This window comes from Cydia pomonella, chromosome 19 (assembly GCF_033807575.1).
Source record: "Cydia pomonella isolate Wapato2018A chromosome 19, ilCydPomo1, whole genome shotgun sequence".
Classification (NCBI taxonomy): domain Eukaryota; kingdom Metazoa; phylum Arthropoda; class Insecta; order Lepidoptera; family Tortricidae; genus Cydia; species Cydia pomonella.
In genome coordinates, this window is record NC_084721.1 from 5,104,377 (window position 1) to 5,124,111 (window position 19,735).

The 19,735-nt window shown below is 36.1% G+C and overlaps 1 protein-coding gene across 2 annotated transcripts in view; it reads right to left on the minus strand.

The window, feature by feature from the left end:
- LOC133528226 (hemicentin-1-like) overlaps positions 1-16,892 on the minus strand; it is a 189,280-nt gene extending 172,388 nt beyond the window's left edge. For both annotated transcript variants that reach the window (XM_061865505.1, XM_061865504.1), the window contains exon 1: positions 15,908-16,892. The gene's annotated coding sequence lies outside the window, so the exon portion shown is untranslated. The remainder of the gene's footprint in view (positions 1-15,907) is intronic.
- Positions 16,893-19,735: the final 2,843 nt, after the last annotated feature.

Sequence of the window (19,735 nt, forward strand, 5' to 3'; positions counted from 1 at the left end):
TTCGTTTATGTAAGGAAATAATGTTATAATACAATCAAATGATCATGTGTAATATTATTTTAATGATGTGCGAAATAATTGTAATTTAATCACCTACTGTAGCCCTCTTATATTGCTGTGCCCTTACAGGGTGTCACATGTATACCTATATGTTCCATTCCATCCATGCTTGTAATGTGATATGCAATAAACTATTCTATTCTATTCTATTCTGAATATTGTCATAGCCGGTCATCAGGAGGTTATAGTGGCGACTAGTAGTGTTCATACATTTTCACTGCGAATTCTTTGAGGGCGTAATCTATGAGTGGTTGCGATCGATAAAACTACGCCCTGGCAAGGATGGCGTAATATCACAACAGATGTCCACGACGGTTATGTCAACTGGGCGCCCATTCACGAAACTAATAAAAGATTCAGCATTGTCGTTTGCAGAAAGAGGGTTCTTCCGAAGCATTGGCGCCCATTTCAGGCGTAGGTTTTGAGGTCAGACCGGACCTTCGCCATTATCATGCGATATGGTTTTAGGAACGTGTATGCTGATGTGATGTAATAGTAATTGAGGGAATCCTTATAGTGCGATAAGTAGGTACTTGTCGAATTTATTTGAGAAGTGTTCCTTCTGTTTTCTGTAATAAAAAGTATACCTATAATATCTGGTATCTGAAATGACTACAGAATAAAAGTACAAATTATAACACCCCTTTTTGCCTCGGGGGTTAAAAAGAAAACGGTACGTTAAACGATGTTTTACTCATAATGTGATAATTGATGATTTAATGTATTTGGTTTATGGCTGATTTCAGATTTTATATGATTGTGTTGAGCTTAGTAAGCTATAGGTAGTAATAGCTCTTTTAGAAGGGCTTCTATGGAATACCAGGGTCAAGGATTCGAAAAGCATGGAAACCTTTCCCGTAACAGTGCTGTAAACTATTTTATGGCAATGTGTGGGAGTCCGAGACGTGACAAATGCAGCGACAAATTGTGGCAGTGCCTGTATGAAGGTACCGTTCGGTTTCAAACTACACCGGTGTAGTTTGAATCCATGTAGTATCTTAAACGACTCATTTGTGGCTTTCCATCATAGAAGGATCCTTATGCTTCATGTTCAGTAATGTCCTTTTCATCTGAAATTCCAACAGATATTCTGCTAAAAATGTATTTATTGCACATTAAGTATAAGGACCATTTTCTGATGGAAAACCACATTTTCATAAGAATTCGCTAGCCACGTCGGTGCAGAGTTCGCTAGGTCTAATTCTGAGTGGTTATGTTTTTTATTCTATTTTAAAGCTAGTACTCAAATAACCATAAATCCAAAGTCTAAAATATAGTAAAATAAATCACACAACTTGTTATCAAATCCCATAGTTTGTTATTTACTACCGTATACTAATTATGAATTCAAACCCCAAAACAGCCGTAAACCTAATTTACCCACACGACCGGTTACTAACTGGATCGGATATCTATGCATAAACCATGCAACTTCGCAAATCGTCGGTCTAGACGACCCTTAGAATTAAACAAGTGTCCCAAGGGCCGAAAAGGCAACATTTGCTATCCTTTACCCAGACCCTCAGAGTTTTTCCCCTAAAGGCTAATTAGAATAAAAGAGTGTTAAACTTAGTCTTAACTGATGGCCGCATTTGGGCAAAGCTTTGGCAATACCCCTCCCCAGGGGAATACCTCAACTGTTGTGGGTTGCGTTATACATTCTAAATGTCAAATTTATTTACACGGATATGATGAATTGGGGCAGAGATTGGAATTGAAATTCGCAGAGTTATTTATTTTAGTTGAAATGTGTCTCGGATTCGTAAATTATTTTTTGGAAAGGCTTTGTTTGGGTTTTGTAAATATATTTTATATGGTGTAGATTGGTAAATAATTCTCAGTGATGGCTGGCACAGAGCTAGCTCTGAGGTTATTACGAGTATAATCTACAATATTTGTTGCCGATGATAGAAAACTCATTTTATCTTTATTTATTTTCAAATTACGAAGAAAATAAAGTCGAATTTTCATGTCATTTTTGGTAATATGATCTTGATTTCACAGTAGTCCCAAAGAATATCAACATAATGGCAAGAATAACAAATCGAGATAATAATCGAAAATTGGAAGATGCCTCTTTTAGAAATATATTAAGATATTATTTGACATTATTCTCCAAATAAGCTTTACGGATCACGTAAAGTAGGACTTTTATTTTATCAGACAAAGTAATCTTAGAATAAATTTTTTGCAATAAAAAATGTAAGAGAAAGTTTACGTATACGATTCGTTTACTTAGGTACAATTCTGATTACATATTTTACAACAAAAAATAAACATTACAATTTCAAAAATATCCAGTAACAATGTGAGACCAACGAAGTACTATTATAGTAAAATAGCTCCTTTTTAGGGTTCCGTACCTCGAAAGGAAAAAACGGAACCCTTATAGGATCACTTTGTTGTCCGTCCGTCCGTCTGTCTGTCAAGGCCCTGTTTCTCAGGAACGCGTAAAGGTATCAAGCTGAAATTTATATCAAATACTCAAATCTACTGTCTCTTGCTGCTGTGAAAAAATCAAACTTCTAAGCTAACGCAATCAAAAGATACAGCCGTTTATGCAGCAAATTTCCGCTAATTTTCAACACTTGAAAGGGAATCAAAACCTACAGGGTACTTCCCGTGAACTCAGAATCTTTAAATTTGGTAAGAAGCAACGTCTTACAGCATAGATAAAGGAAAAATTGCGAAAACCAATTTTTTTTAGTTACATCATATAATAATATATACTTACAGGTTTGTACGGATCCCTCGGTGCGAGAGTCCGAGTCGCACTTGACCGGTTTTTTTATCCATCCATGCTTTGTTAGTAAGAGCGTTAGTATGCTTAAAGCAAGGGGGACAGCAATACAAATTAATTAGGCAGCTTTCTGCACTAGGCCGTAAAGTAAATCTGTCACCAGCTCATTGAACGGCCAAGGGATTATTTTTATTTCCCGCCCGAGATTTATTTTCCTTAGATTAGCATTCCTCTTATTTATGCTAATGTAATTTTAATGGCGCAGTCTTTTTCGGCTAATTTCATTTTCAAAAAACTCCAAGGATTTATCCCTAAACGCGGCTTATTAAGATGTCTTAGATAACGATTTAAGTTTAATAAATTATGAATTATCGTATTGTTTGAATTAAATTTGGTTAATAGTTTAATTATGCAAATCGGATTGCGGGTTTGTGTGCTTATGAGTTATAATGGGTTGTGATTTTTTTAAAGGTTTGGTTTTATCTATTTTATTTTAATCCATTTTGCCGGATCCGGTAACATTTTGGATCCGTTTTAATTAACCGGATCTACTTAAACCGGATCGGAAACAACCGCAAAAGCAAGAAAACTTTAAAATGATTATGTATGAGAACGACTGTATGAACTGATCTGCCCGCGTAGCCAACGTGCACATATCGTTCACGCTCCGTGGTGAACGAAACGCAACTGTCACAGTCGCAATAATATGGAGAGTGATAGAGAGAGATGTCTACGCTACGCTACGCAGCGTTAACAATTGTAACGTTGGCTACGCGGCCAGGTTTGCAATACCTATTTTCTATTTCACATTTAGGTTTACATAAAAAAATATTATTATATCTACCTCCTTTTGCTATTATGCTACTCTCATGAAGTTCAAAGTAATCATCATCATCTCCTCGCTTTGGTCTGGGCTTTTTGACACGGCTCATGGGAACCTAGGGTCCACTTGGCAACTAATCCCAAGAATTGGCGTAAGCACTAGTTTTTATGAAAGCGTCTCCCATCTAACCTTCCAACTCAAAGGGTAAACTAGGCCTTATTGCGATTAGCTCGGTTTCCTCACGATGTTTTCCTTCACCGAAAAGCGACTAGGAAATATCAAATGATATTTCGTACATAAATTCCGAAAAACCCATTGGTACAAGTCGAGGTTTGAACCCGCGACCTCCAGATTGCAAATTGCACGCTCTTTCCGCTGGACCACCAGCGCTAATGAAGTTTAAAGTAATATAAATATTAAAAATACCTTTAAAAGCATGATAAGTCAAAAATTCAATCTGTTTCATAAAAAATTGTAAACTGCAATAAAATTTTGAACATTAAAAAACAAAAACTGAGTACACACGAATACGTGCTTCAAACAATTTCATAGTGGAAGCTAACTGTTATAACACAATACGTCTTCATTCCCAACGTGGTATAACAGTGTAAAAGGAACAAAACGTGAAATGTCCCGTCAATTGCCGACACGGAACACAACACGAGTCAACACAGTCACGAAGGCTATATCGGGAAATTCGGATTGAAAGAAATTGTGTGCGCCGATGCTGCATTCGAGCTTGGTTTATTTTTGATTTAGCATTATTTAGTCGCAATGTACCTATATTTTTTTTTTTTTTTTTTATTCCGAAAAGGTAAGCATTTGACCACAATCTCACCTGATGGAGAGTGCCGATGTAGTCTAGGATGGAACATGCTTACCTAAAAGATGTCTATTCACTCTCGATTTAAAAAGGTCCAAGTTATAGTGGAGTGGGAATAGATTTGCAGGAAGTGAATTCCACTCCTTAGCCGTACGCATGATAAAGCTGGATGCGTAGCGTTTAGTGCGGATCAGTGGTAAAGTAACGACGTAAGGGTGAAACGCAAGTCCGCGTCTAGTCCCACGGTGGCAGAACGGAGATGGGGGGATAAGATTATGTAATCCCATCGCACACTCCCCGAAATGTATCCTGTAGAATACCGATAAACAGGCTACCTTTCTACGGTGTTCTAGGCTCTGCAGTCTAGCCTCTACCAATCTCGCATCCCCAATAAGCTTCCTAGCGCGTTTGTCTATAGAATCTAGGGTGGCTAGCTGATACTTGGCGGATCCATCCCAAAGGTGACTGCAATACTCCATACACGACCGGACTTGAGCTATGTAAAGCTGAAGAAGCTGCTCCGGTCTGAAGTACTGCTTGACCTTAGAAAGTACGCCTAATCGTCTAGCTTATAAACTAGCTTTCTACCTATAGGTGGAAAGTTGGTTGGTTGATTACACACAATTATGTGTATGCAATTGCATAGAGAATACTAAATGCAATAAAAGATTTTTAAATCTTTGATTGTTTATTTTGATTATACGAGTCCTTGTCCTTCTTTCTTAGTCTTTGTCTTTACTTCCTTAGTGAACTTAGCGAACTCGGCGTCGTCGACTGGACAGAAACGGCTTTGGACAGAAGAGCATGGCAGCATTTGGTGTCGGAGGCCAATATCCACTTCGGGTCGCCACGCCATCGCCACAGCAGTAAGTAAGTATACGAGTAGTATTTTTGTGTAATTAATCATTTAGACTAAAAGCATCCCTAATGAATAACGGTTTATCATTCAATTGAAATTTGCATTTGTATTTTATCAACATTACAAGTATTTAAATTGCATCTTGACGTATAAAAGTGTCTTTGCGGCATTCAGATAATTACCACATCTACTAACACATCTATGGATTATGTTGGTCCGAAATAAACATTCTTTTTTATTACAATTAATGTCAAAAAGGAGAACTACCAACTTTTTGCATGCTCAATCTCATAGTTGGCTGTTGAACTAAATATATGTACAATGGGTATGCCTTATTTCTCGTTCTCGTTACATGACAACGGGATTTTCAAAACTGTTGTCATTTACTTTAAATTGGGTACTGTAAAATTAGTTAAAATAAATTGATATTGTCTGTGACAGACTGCAAAAAATGATATTTGTCTATGACAGTTTTTTACGTTTACGTGATAGTCAGCAAACGAGCAGACGAGCTGCCTGATGGGAAGCGGTCACCATCGCCCATGGATATAAGCAACATCACATGAGCCACTTCAGCGTTGCCGACCCTTGAGAAACCTAAATACTCGCTTCTTAAATACCATGTCGTAGCGCAAAGGAAATACCTCAGGAGGCTACTCATACTAATGACAGATGCTAAACTAAGACCTCTATTGTATACTTATTTTCTATATTGCAATAAATTTTACATATTGCAATCCCCCGCCCCAATAATCAAGCACAAGTGGGATACACTGAGACTAACATCAAATCTATATCGAATCAAGAAGAAAATATGGACGTTTGAATGCCGCTTCCTGGCCAGGAAAGCGTGGTTGTTGGCGCGTAATTGTCTACTACTTGTACCGCAACTGGTTCTATTGTTAAGTGCTTAGGTGTCCATGCATCATTCTAAAACCACCGCCACCGGGAATAGGGGAGAGTTAGTTTTATCGTAACGTTTTTACTTGGACGTCGATATTTTGTTTATAAAGGCAGTAAATGTGTTTGAATGTGCTTTTTTTTTTCGTATGGCTTTTTGTTACTCTACTTCAGAGATTTACAGTTTTTAAGTAGGTACTGTACCGCTTCTTTAGTTAAGGTGGTAAAATCCTCTACTTGCCCATGGTATTTGGTTAGAGGATAGTCAAATACCGTGTGGTGTACGGTCTGCTCGGGTGCTCCACACCGGCATACTGGTGATTCGCACCAGTTCCATTTGTGCCATAGATAGGCACAGTTTCCAACTCCCGTCCTTATCCGATTCAGCATGCACCAAATGCGTCGGGGCTCCTCAAAGCCAGCAGGTCGTCGGTCGTTTGAATGTGCTTATAAGATTTTATGAATTTAACATTTTGGCTACTTTAAGCATAAATATAAATATTCTGGGATTATAGCCGACAATATCACGACTGTCCTTTATCTAGTGAAAACATAAAATTAAATATTTTTGGAAAGAAGTGTATACTAGTGATTAAATTAAGATCATGCAACGTGTATTGCTACACATAAACATCGCAAAAGATGACTCTATAAGCGGTTCTTATTCATAATCATATTTAAATATATTACTAAAATATAAATATTGTAATTAATATAGGCGCAATCTATCGCACACATATAGCTACAATCTAGTGTCTAGAATATAGCAAGCCAAATACCAAAGATCACAAAACACAGCCAACCCGAGTCAACACGGAGTCACTAAGGCTGTATCGGGAAATACGTATTGAAAGAAATTCAATGCGGGCCGCTCTGTGGCGTGCTTGTCGGCGCGCAATTGTTTTTACCGCTACTTGTGATCAATCTTGTTTTGTTTTGTCTTTCAAAATACCAAAGAACAGATTTTTAAGCTTTTGCAATATTTATAAGTTATATATATTTTGCTTTTTTTTTAATTTCTTAAATATTTTCTGTCTTCATTTCGTGATAAATATCTTAGTTTTAAAATAATAATGTTCTTATTAATATTGATTTAGTTTGTTAAAATGAACAATAATTATTTCATTTAATATTTGATGTTTTCTGATGGAACTCTAGGTACACTGGTATCTTCTTGGGGCTGTAATATAAGTGCATTGTAACATGCTTAAGTTAATGAAATTCACTTTCACTATTATATAAAATACTTAATTTCAAATATAATGAAATATAAACAATGTTATCCAAAAACACTCTCATTGTTGTTAAAATTTAAGATGTTACTAGGGCAAAATGTCAGGGATATTTTTAATCTACTCGGAATGTAAAAAAAAACCTTTATGATTTAAGACAGCAATTTAACATAAAGAACCAAGCAAAGGCGGTAGGTAGTAGAAATTACCGTAATGAAGATATCGGTATAAGGGAAGCAAAATAAAAGTCTTATAGATCTAGTTTTGCAAGTGAAGTGTGGAAATATCATTAAGAACTATAAACAAACATTTATTTCGTTTATAGTTTAAATAGTAATGTGTCTACTTGTCAAAAACACAAACTAGAATATTTTCATAGAATGTAATTACATTTTTCTTAGAGTATCATTAAGAAAGGCTATATTTTCATAGAATTTGCCGTTAAGGATGATATTAGCAGACATTGTCATTAAATAATTATCTTCTTCTATGACCAGAGTTTTAGAGTCTGAGTGTAAATGGAATGTAGTAAATAAGGATTTATGTACATCCATTTTATCTCTTGTTTTTCTTGTTAACTTGAACAGCAATAAACAATGTGAATATTTTTTTTATAACCGGAACACAGACAACCTAAATCAACAGTCCTGAAGGCGTATTCGGATTGTAATATCAAGTTATGATTTTTCTTTTCATGAATGTCTTGTATACCTACTTTAAGCCAGATGAATTTTGCCAATGCCTGGATTTTGTAACCCAGTGCCAATGTCTGGGTTCAAATGCTGGCTTGTACAAATTACTCGTAGTTTTTCGGGACTTATGTACGAAAAATCATACGGTATATACCAGTTGCTTTTCGGTGACGAAAAACATCGTGAGGAAATCGGACTTATCGGACTACCTAGTTAACCCTCTGGGTTAGAAGGTCAGATGGTAGTCGCTTTCGTTATAAAACTAGTGTCTACGCCAATTCTCGGTTTTAGTTGCGCCGTGGCAAAATTCCGGGACAATGCGAGGGAGAAGAGAGGATTTTACCAATGCCGAAGTGTCTTTCAACTTATGATGAGGATGTTTGGTATTTTTTTTGTGGAAAGATAGTCTGGATAGTCTAATATTATGGACAACACAGGCAAACACATGACATGAAATCTGTGACATTGTACCAACATTAGTGAAAAGAGCAGTAAGCGGATGAAAGGTTATTAAGGCAAAGCAACATAACGGATGAAATGGTGAAAAAAAAAACCTGTATTATAAATACAGTGAGAATTGTAGTTAAAATATTAATGTTCCTTTATATAATTAATAAGAATAGATGTCAGGGGCATTGATAAGGAATATGTGATATATATTGTACATGTAAACAATAATTGAATCTCGAACAAGACAAGAAAATATGTACTTCGGTGCCTTTGTTCCCACATTCGTAGAGTAAAATGTATCGGAACCGTATCTTAGCTAGAATTACGGGTGAACAAACTGGCTCGAGGCGTAGACGAGAAACTGTTGTCGTGGCCCATTTAGGAGATGCTTAGGATATTAAAAAAAAAACATGGCTTACGAAGAATCTTTGGTTAAATGTGGCCATAATGCTCTTTTTCCTTCCAATCTGGAAGTATTCTATCCATTTTACCACGTGTCCTTAAGGGTCCCCAGCTAGCTTGGTTCTCCATACAAACGTAGTTACGCTATCATTTTAAACCGACTAGCTAGATTGCTCTGAAACGTTATACTTACAATAGGATACGGTATATCTAGTCCTGTAATCAGTTTGAACAATCCAAAACGGTCAGTATGGATAAGTCAGAAACTATGAGAGATAGCCACATCTGTTCTTAGGAAACATGGCTTCGATTTTAAATAAAAGTGAAAATATAATGAAAGTCACTTTTTACACTGACAGATGATATCCTTAACAAATCCTGATTAAATCATAACCTGTTATTAAAATTAAAATCATCCCGGAGCCTGTATCGGAAAATTTAGATTAAAAATGTTTTCTTTATGATTTTCAAGAATTAATCCGTTCGCGGAACGAAAGTCTGGTTATTTCGTAGGAAAATAATTTTCAGGACCCTGTCTCAAGTATTTTCAGCTTAATTTAATGTTGAAACGGAATAGAAACAAATTTGAGCATCGTGTTAATTAATAATCAAAACGTAGGTACCTTATATGATTTCGTTCTTTAAAATGAAAACAGTCGTAAATTTGACTGCACTAAGCATGTTCCACTAATAATATTACGGTATAATAAAAAAAAGTTCGATTTGTGGAGCTTTATTATAACAATAAATTGTAAGAAATAACTAATGATAAAAAATTGCGCACCTTATGCGAGCAAAATGCCTAATAACACGTGTCTGATTGCATTTAGTGAAGGTCATATCAAAACAAGATCCTCTACCAAATAGTTAAATCAGTATCGGCATTATCACACTGTTTTACCTATCGTATTTGTGTGGTTGTCAAAAATCATCGGCTCAAACATCAGTCGTGATAACAAAAAATATTCTACAAAAAAATCCGAAAAATACGACTGAAAAAACTTATCAATAAAGAAATCGATGCGCGTACGCAGCTACGCCGTAGCTTTGTTGTGGCTACGCTCTGCCAAGCCGTAGTCAAGACGTAGCGTCAGCAATGCTACAGCTCTACGGCGTGCCGTAGAACTGGTTTACGAGGTATGTCTACGGTGTTGCGTAGGAGCGTATTCAAACTTGAACTCTTCTTCCTCGTGTTGTCCCGGCATTTTGCCACGGCACATGGGAGCCAGGGGTCCGCTTGACGACTAATCTCCAGAATTGGCGTAGAAACTAGTTTTTACGAATGCGACTGCAATCTGACTTTCCGACCCAGAGGGTAAACTAGGTAGGTCTTATTGGGATTATTCTGGTTTCCTCGCGATGTTTTCGTTCACCGAAAAGCGTCTGGTAAATATCAAATGATATTTCAAATATAAATTCCGAAAAACTCATTGTTACGCGCCGGGATTTGAACCCGCGACCTCCGGATTTAAAGTCGCGCGCTCTTACCGCTGGGCCACCAGCGCTTCCAACAGACACAAACACAGCGTATTCAAACTTTAATACATTCTTAAAACAAAAACGTCACTTTTGACAGTCGGCCCGATTCGTAGCTTAAGATACGTCAAACATTTGCTAAAGATACGATATGGATAGATTTGTCAATATCATAAGTGACGTTTCTTAAAAAAAAACATTACTTTTGACACTGACATATCCAATCTATCTATATATCTTAAGGTTCGAATCAGGCCGTTACTCCTAGGATTACCTAAAATCCGCTTCAATTCAAATGTATACAATATAAAGTCAACTTCATTCGAAATATGCGCTGAAAAATAATTACAAAAACTTTATAATTAATACGTTCAAAAATGGTCATAATATGTGGCGTTCCATCAGAGAAGGGTTATGCTTCATGTGCAATAAGAACGTTTTTAGCAGAATTTCAGATGGATAGGACCTTATTGAACTTGAAGCATAAGGACCCTTCTGTGATGGAAAGCCACATATTATGTCATACTTTTTTAAACCCAGTGTCAGAAGGCCGATTCAAACGTATATTTTAATATCTTTGTTATTATTAGCTCTAGCATCTCGCTCGCACCAATACACAAGAACGAATAATACGAATGCATTGCACGAGGGAATGATAACACGATGTTGATATCATTTAAATATCAAAATGTAGTTTTGAATTGGTCTGGAGGGTTTTGCGATTTATAATTTCGAATCGGTTTTTGTTAACAATCAAGCGGTGAGTACTAATGTTTTGTATCTCTATTTACTATTGTATATAAAGTACATAGGTGCAGCCATAGGAAATAGTATGGGTATGCTCATTGTGGGCCAACCATATTGGATTCAAAGAGCGTTTTAAGGAATTAATTTCCAGCAAGCTGCAAATCGTTTGAATACCTTCATTTAGTCTTAAATGCGTGTAACCCGAGTTAGTGCAATCCCAGGAGGTGTTCATAAAATTTTGAAGCCTTATTGGGAGATACATTTTGCCTTGGATTGCCAAAGCACTGGATATAGAAGAAACCCACTATCAACTACAATAGCGCACTAGCAACAAGGTTGGTGGGCCAGACATTTGTGAAACTTACTTTTAGTATTTTAATATACATACCATAGCATACCAAAAATATAGATATTAAATTATTTTTTAAGAAGCATAAACGTCTGCGAACGATGCTATTAAACTTAGAATAAATTTAAAAGTGAAAAAATTACTGACTTGGGTGAGACTTGAATCCAGAGGCCGTGAGTCCAAGTCTCACCGAAGACAGTAATTTTTCCACTTTTAAATTTATTCTAAGCTTAATATAGGATATTCAAAATGGCGATATTTTTTTAAAACTTTATGATACATATTAAGGTGCGGGTTAGAGCAAATTTTCTGTCGGTTTTCGAGCTACAAGTTAAAAATTGAAAAATAGCAAACATTATTGCATCAATCCTTTGATTGCGCAAACCCAGATTACACGCATGGATCAAATGAAGTTATTGAAACGATTTCTAGCTTGCTGGGAATTAATTCTTCGGAAAAATCTAATTTGATTGACCTATTCGTTTCTTGCATGCAATTTATGGCGTAGTAATTGTAGTTAAAAGACAGACTATATCAGAATGAGGCGTCTAGTATAATGTCAATTACCAAATTTTATAGGCATTCAAGCTCAAAACAGTATTAATATGTATAAGAAATTCACTAAAGGAAAGTTAATGGAATACTTCCTAGAAAATACTTAATATCCTCGACTACTTCAGTTCAGCGCTTTTTGTACTATTATTTTAATTAAATTAGCAGAGTTCCACTCAGTATACCCACTTTGATCTACGTATACTTTCAACGTTAGGTATTACATTTTCGACCCAGTTTTTCTTTTTAATAATGAATTATATTGGTAACGTCATTCTCGTTCTTGCTTAAACAAAAACAATATGAAGTGAAAAACGCGTATAAATTGATCTAATATGAATGGAATTGTACGAAGAAGAATGTAGGCCCTGTTCACTGTCTTAAGTGGTAGATAATGGCCCGTTTCCTGGTTTTGACTTTCATTAATTATCTTTATTTAGGGTGCGTTCTGTACGCAGCTAGCTAAAATTATACAGATTTATAAAATCTATAGGGTAGCGAATATTTTAGCATAAATAATAAGTAATTAATGCAAATGTTAAACCAAAAATTTATTAAGTGACGGACGTTTTTGTTTAAAGAAACGTCACTTTTAACACTAACATATGTAATACATATCGTAACTTTAGCAAATGTTTGACGTATCTTAAAGTTCGAATCGGATCGATGTCTTAATGAAAAAGATTGAAAAAACACTGGATTTTTAAATTATGCGATTTCCATGAATATTCATGTACATTCAAACGCAACTTATGACAATTACAATATGTACCTACTAACAATAATAAATCCTAAGCTACATGCAAGGTAACTTGAAATTAGCAAGGTGCACGGCAGTGCATCGGCAAGTTTGCAACAGCCGTGGGTACCTTAGCATGTTTAAGTTTCTCATACTTGTTAGTCAAATCACGCTAAGCAAAACTAGACTAAGCTCTTGTGAACTGAAATGGCCAAGGATAAACTTAGTGAAGTATAAATTAGTTATATCTACGTAAAGTCTAAATTAGTGTTGGACAGTGAAACTTATTGGTGAAGACTATTTAACGGTTATTCCTTTGTCAGGTACAGTTAACAACAAAAGCGGCTTAATCAACATGATGCGCTCTAAAAATATATAGCAGATTACATGCGTTGCAATATATTGAAGATAATAAAGATGCATGCACGAAATCGTTATTTATATTTCGTTTGTAATAGTAATATTTAAATTGTAAAAATAATATAACTTCTACAACATTTACGACTCTCGCGGCGTTGGCTGTCATATGTACTAGATTCTGCTAGTATATTAAGGTGTCATAAATAAAACCATATACCATATATTTGTAAGCGAACACGGGGCAACAGGAACATTGCTGGCAAATATTGAAATATGGCTGTGTAATTAGCCCATATTCGATTTGCATAACCATTAACTCGTTAGAACAAGTTCGAGCTATTAATGCCAGCGCAGCTGCTTATTTGCCAACAAGCATGTTCTATTCTATGCTTTGTTATGCGAACATTGATGGTAATGACGGTAGTCAATTTGTAAGGCGTACAATGCTCTCTCAGTTCCGAAATTATCGGTCCGAAGCCTTTGGATGAAGGAGAACGTTTCTTGATCGAGACGATATAGGTATCTTTAATAGGGGAGAATAGCTTTGCGATCCTAACGAAATAACGGTACTTTTTCTATGAAATTCTATTTCGAGACGGTTTCCACTAACTAAATCTTAACAAAGATTTTGTTGTCGATCGCTTCAGAATAATATATTCTAGGTAAATTGGTTTCACTTTTTTCCTAAAAAAAACTTTTTTGGTATTGCTAATTATGAAAAAAGCAGTCTAAAAACCTAGTTTTTAATTGTGTCAATAACATACTAAAAATCATGGAGAATTGAAAATATTTGTTTATTTTTTTTATTTAAAAATTTGATTCAGGCAACAAGGCCCATATCACAAATGCATTTAAGTAGAAGTGGAAAAACATGTTTTTTGTATGTACGAGTGGTATTCTTCCCTTTTAACCTCTTGTCTGTGATAAGGATTCTTATCGAATTTTTAGTCACCTTTTTTTCGAAAATCATTGTTTCTACTCTATACAGCGCAACCAAGGTTTCCCCATGCTTTTTGATGACCACACACATATGAAAGGTTGAGCTACATCTTAGGCTTAGGTAGTCAGGCTACATCTTAGGTTTTCTCATCGCTTTCCATCAGGTGAGACTAAAGTCAGTCAACAAGAAATAAGTTTTTGTCAAAAATTTCATTTATGATACGCGCTTTTATCGCTGACTGTACTTTTCTTTCCACGGGCAACTAATATTTGGAAGAGCTGACAAAGTGAAAGCAACATATTAAAATTAAGGTCTGTCTTCAGATAAAAGTATCAAAGGCTGTTATTTGACTTCTTTAATGACTGCTTTTCAAATTGGACCCGGGTACGTCCTTAAACTACGTCCATAAGAGAGGTATGGGCATTGTGAATGTCATCTCGCTTTGTGTGGTAGGGCACAGCCAGTGGATGTCATTCCAGATCTAGAGCAGAGCCCAACTGGGGAAGTACCTCCACCTTACAGAAAACAGCAGCCAAGTAACACTAGACCCTACTCATAGTGTTCTGTTCCTGCCGGTGAGTAAGGTTGCCAGAGCTCAACGAGGGGGGGTGGGTGTAGGGTCGGCAACGCGCATGTAACTCCTCTGGAGTTGCAGGCGTACATAGGCTACGGAGACTGCTTACCATCAGGCGGGCCGTATGCTTGTTTGCCACCGACGTAGTATTAAAAAAAATGACAACCTCGATGATTCTGTTACGAATTGTTGCTTATGGATGACACCAGAAAACTAGGCATATTTAATAAAGTACTAGTCAGAGTTACATTAAGTAGTAGAAAGTTGAGGTGTACTCATTCCTGTGCCGATCAGGACTTAATTTTACCGCTGAGGGATGGTGACGCCTTCGGTTGGGTTGATGCGATAGACACGCGCGTGACCGATACCACGTGACCTTTTGACTGGCGTTGTCGTTTTAGAATTTAAAGTTGCATCTAGCTTCTATCTTTGTACAACAGAGACCAGTTTATTTGTAGAAAAAAGTAGATAGCATCTAAAATAAATACGAAACTAGAGGTCAATAACATGTTGAAGTGGTGATGGCCGAGTTTTCTGACGTCCAACTTTCTATTCGGAGGCCGCGGGCTTAAAACCTTGCTCATACCAATGAGGTTTAAGGAAATATCATTTAGTGTTTACCCCTAGAATATCGGTGTGGGAAAACATCATGAGGAAACCTGCATACATCTGCAAATAAATTCAAAGGTGTTGAGTAGTCCTCAACCCGCATTGGGTCAACGTGGCTAATACGAGTATAGCTCAAGACTTCTCACGGACGAGAGGAGGCCTGTACTCAGCAGAGGGACGTGTGTAAGCTGAATGATTTTATTATTAACATATGTCTACACCTATTAAACTATTGTGATATGTGATGAAGTAAATAAGAAAATGATAATTTAAAAGCAAGTATATGATAAATAAATACCCTAGAATGCAATTCTTAAAATATATTAAATGACTCGCATTATGTGTGTGAAAATATATGAAAAATTTTAGCGGTTTAATGCAGCTTGTTTTTTTTTGTATCGACTGATTTAGTATTTTAATATAATTTAATGCCGAAAATTTAATTTCAAAATACAAAAAAGAACTACAAGCTGGTGTTGGTTTTAATATTTAATTAGGTATTCAAAATTTGACCCATAATGTGAAAAACAGTGCAAGAAGTTTACCTCATACAGCTATTAAAATAACTTATTTAATTTACCTCCATAAATCAAGTTAACTCCATTTCAAAATTCAATTAAACATCACAAATCAGTGTGACTAATTGTTTCACAGAGCACAATTTTTCATTTATGTTCATTAGCAAACGCGAGCAGGTGGACCCCGCGAACGCGCGTCACACGTCCACTCGCCACGCGCTGCGAGCAGGCACTGATTCGGCATTGGCCGTTGGTGTCCAAAGGTGAGGGATTCGGGCACCCCCGGACGCCTTCGGGACCTCTCGGTCGCATCCCGATTCGATTGTGAAATTTCATATTTAGATAAACGTTAAGTTGCAATGAATTCCATTTTCAAATAATAGTTGAGTCTCTTATTACTCGTAGTTGTTCAGGCATATGACAGAATAAAGTTTACATTCTCAGGATGTCAACTACACTTGCTTGACTGTTGCGACATTTCCTTGATAAACGCCGCAGCATCAGACAGCCCGATTCGAAGAATGATTAAGACGTTTAAGATCTTTAAAAGATCGATAACTAAACAACAAGTCAAAATTGACGTTTATTTCGATTCCGCTGTAATCCCAATGGTTGCCCGAATCGAACTGCTTCTGTCAATTATACGACATACAAACGATATCTAGATGGGAACTTATCTAAACCAGAACTTACCGTTATCGTATCTCATTCTTCGAATCGGGCCGAGAGTTGCGATTATGACGTTCAATCCGTTATTACTCATTATATCAAGGAAATTGACAGATTCAGCGGCGGCATCAGGTCGCGACAGCATCAGACGACGCGACAGATTGAAATGGTGTCTTTCATTTCGAATACTAGGAAACCAAATAAAACGAGAAAAATGTACAAAATCAGTAATTAAATTAACCAGTATTAGATCTACATATAATGGCCGTAACCATGGATTAGGACTTACTTGCAATTGGAGACTGCATCTCTGGAAATGCCTATCTCCTACAGGAAAAAATCACTAATATTTTGCAAACTACAGAAATTTCAAAAAAGTGTGTTCATCAAAGTATGAATATCAGCGAGATCGCCTTTTACTTTTTTTGATCTGCAACTGCTAACAGGCAACAGCATTAGCTGATACAGACAACTTAGGTAGTGAAACTATTTCAAACAAATTAAGAATTCAATAGCAATCTAATGGTAAGCAATTCATATCTCTTACTTTATTTTATTCAGATGGATAATGTCAACTTTAAAAAACTTTTCACGTTCTGCCGTTGCTCACCTACGTAAGTATAGCGTGAAAAAATGTTTTTGGTGTATTCCTATTGGTACACGTCACGTCACGACAAAAGAAATATTTAATTTGTGTAAAGCGGAATAAGTACAATCAGAACGATTTCTTAATTTTTGGCGGTAAAATAGGGCATTTATTTCCCCTTAGTTACTCATGGGTCGACGACAGAGAGGAAAATGCCCTCAGATAAACATTGACCCACATTCAAAGCATGCGAAATGATAAATATTGTAACTTATTAAACACATTGCGTTGTAGCTATCGGCCACTAATGGGACATTGTGATAATGATGATGACATACCTAAGTATGCAATCATTGGTCATTTATTTATTTCTCATAAAATTATGTTTTATGGCCAAGCAGTAATTTTCAGTAAATTATCTGCTTCTTTTCAAATCTCGACAATAAGAACGGTGAACTAAAGAAAATACGGATAAGCTGGCTGTTATCTCATTTTACAATTCACTGTCGATTTATTGTTAAGTAAACAATGAATTGGTAGACGAAGAAACAGTTGTAGCTTAGGTGAGGGAATTTCTATTTAATTTCATTGTACAGATATGGTTAATTTTATACGTAGAGTCAGACCAAGATAAGTTGGCCCAGAGTGCAAGTGTTATTTTAAATGCCAAATTTCTATGAAATTATGAAGTTTACTTAACACTCGCACAGGCTGGGCTATCAAAATCGTTGCCAAATTTGCTTTTTCTGACTCTATTATTCTGGACAAAGTGCGAACAATACGAATAGGGAAAACTACTTAGCCCGTTTGAAAAAGTGCAAGTGTCTTTTGTATCCCAACACGACCTTTACTCGTACCAAGAGTCACTGACAGTGTCAAAACTGACATACGCTATTGAGAACGGAATTTACTCTCTATACATCTCGCCCTCACTTATAAGCGAGTACGAACGAGATGCATAGAAAGTAAGTTTACCCGTACAGTCAGCATCAAAAGCAGCGGATCAAATAACGTTTCATAAGTAACTACCATTCTGTAACAGCTTAACAAAAAGTGATGTAATATAGAACAACTAAGCCTGTAAAAGATATACTTTTGAACGCGAATTTTAAAAATTCATCTATATTTGGAAAAGTTATCCGGAATATCAGATACTTTTGGCGCGTTGTTTCATCCGCTACTTTTGATGCTGACTGTACCATGAGTCACTGACAGTGTCAAAACTGACATATACGCCATTGAGAACGTAATTTACTTTCTATACATCACGCTCGCACTAATATGTGAGTACGAGCGAGATGCATAGAAAGTATGTGACGTTCTCGACAGCGTTTATGTCAGAGCCGAACTGATGCTAGTCACACTTGTCGTTCTTACTTTAGGGTTGAGTAGTTACTTTACTTGTCGATACTTGATGCTATTATTCTTTTATCAGTTATATTTAAAAAAAATCATTAAAAGATGGATGGAATATCATTTCATCCTTGCTAGGTGATGTGGTTCGTAAATCCAATATTTCAACCTAGGCCTGTAGGTAATGTACGTCCGAAATTAGGCAAAACTTATATTTTCCCCTTTTTCCCTCACAAGTGTGATGAAACATTGTGTGCCACGGCCAGTACAGGAATTACGGACAGTTCTTAATTAAGCCCTCACTTTCGACTTCGGGCTTCAATTCCCACTCGTTCGTAAATTCTTGTTTACCGCCCTTAATACACAATGTAGGATTTATTATATAACTTACTAACCTGATGACAATCAAATTGGAAACAGCTGTTAGACAACCCGTAACATTATAACTACCCTGTGATGGACTCTCCCACTGACTGCTAAGTGTTCTGGCATTTACGCCCACATGTGTTGCGTTTACGGCCGCTGTAGCAGCTAAGAGGATGGTGGAGGACCACTTGCCCTTACAAATGTAGTCCCAATTTTCCTCTGTGGATATTATATAAATAAAAATATTAGTTAATCAAGTATCAACCTATTACATAAAATAAGAATAACATGCCAAAAATTAAATTAAATTAAAATACTCTGAACTAAAATTAAAACCACAATTAAATAAATTTAATTAATAATAACAAAAAAATACAGCTGTTTGGCCCTATAGTTGTGTGGCAGAGAATGCCATTTGGCATTAAGTCCGCTATTTGTATATTGTTGTCACATTTTGTGCAATAAAGTTTACGAGTAAATAAATAAATAATTCATTAATAAAAATTACAAAAAAGTATGTTTACACGAACACGATTTGTTTAATCACTATAATAAATAGGAGGTTTGTTTCCCTCATACCTGTTATTATAATCAAAAAAATCGAAAATGTCAAACAAAGGGGCATAGTTGCAGCTATGGCTGATATACATACATCAAATTGTGTAAAAATATTTTCCTTAATGTCAATATTTAGAGAGAAAAGTGGGAACTACATTCGTATGGAGAAGCGGTCACATACCATGCTCTTAAGCGTAGCGTGTGGTCCAAAGTGACCTAAACAGAACCTTATTTTTTATTAGCATAAGAGCTTGTGTGAAGCACTGTAAATACCTCCCCCACTTATCTTCTGCTACTGATTTTATAGAAGCTATCTTCTTAAAAATTCAAATACGAGTGTCAAATGTCATGTATATAT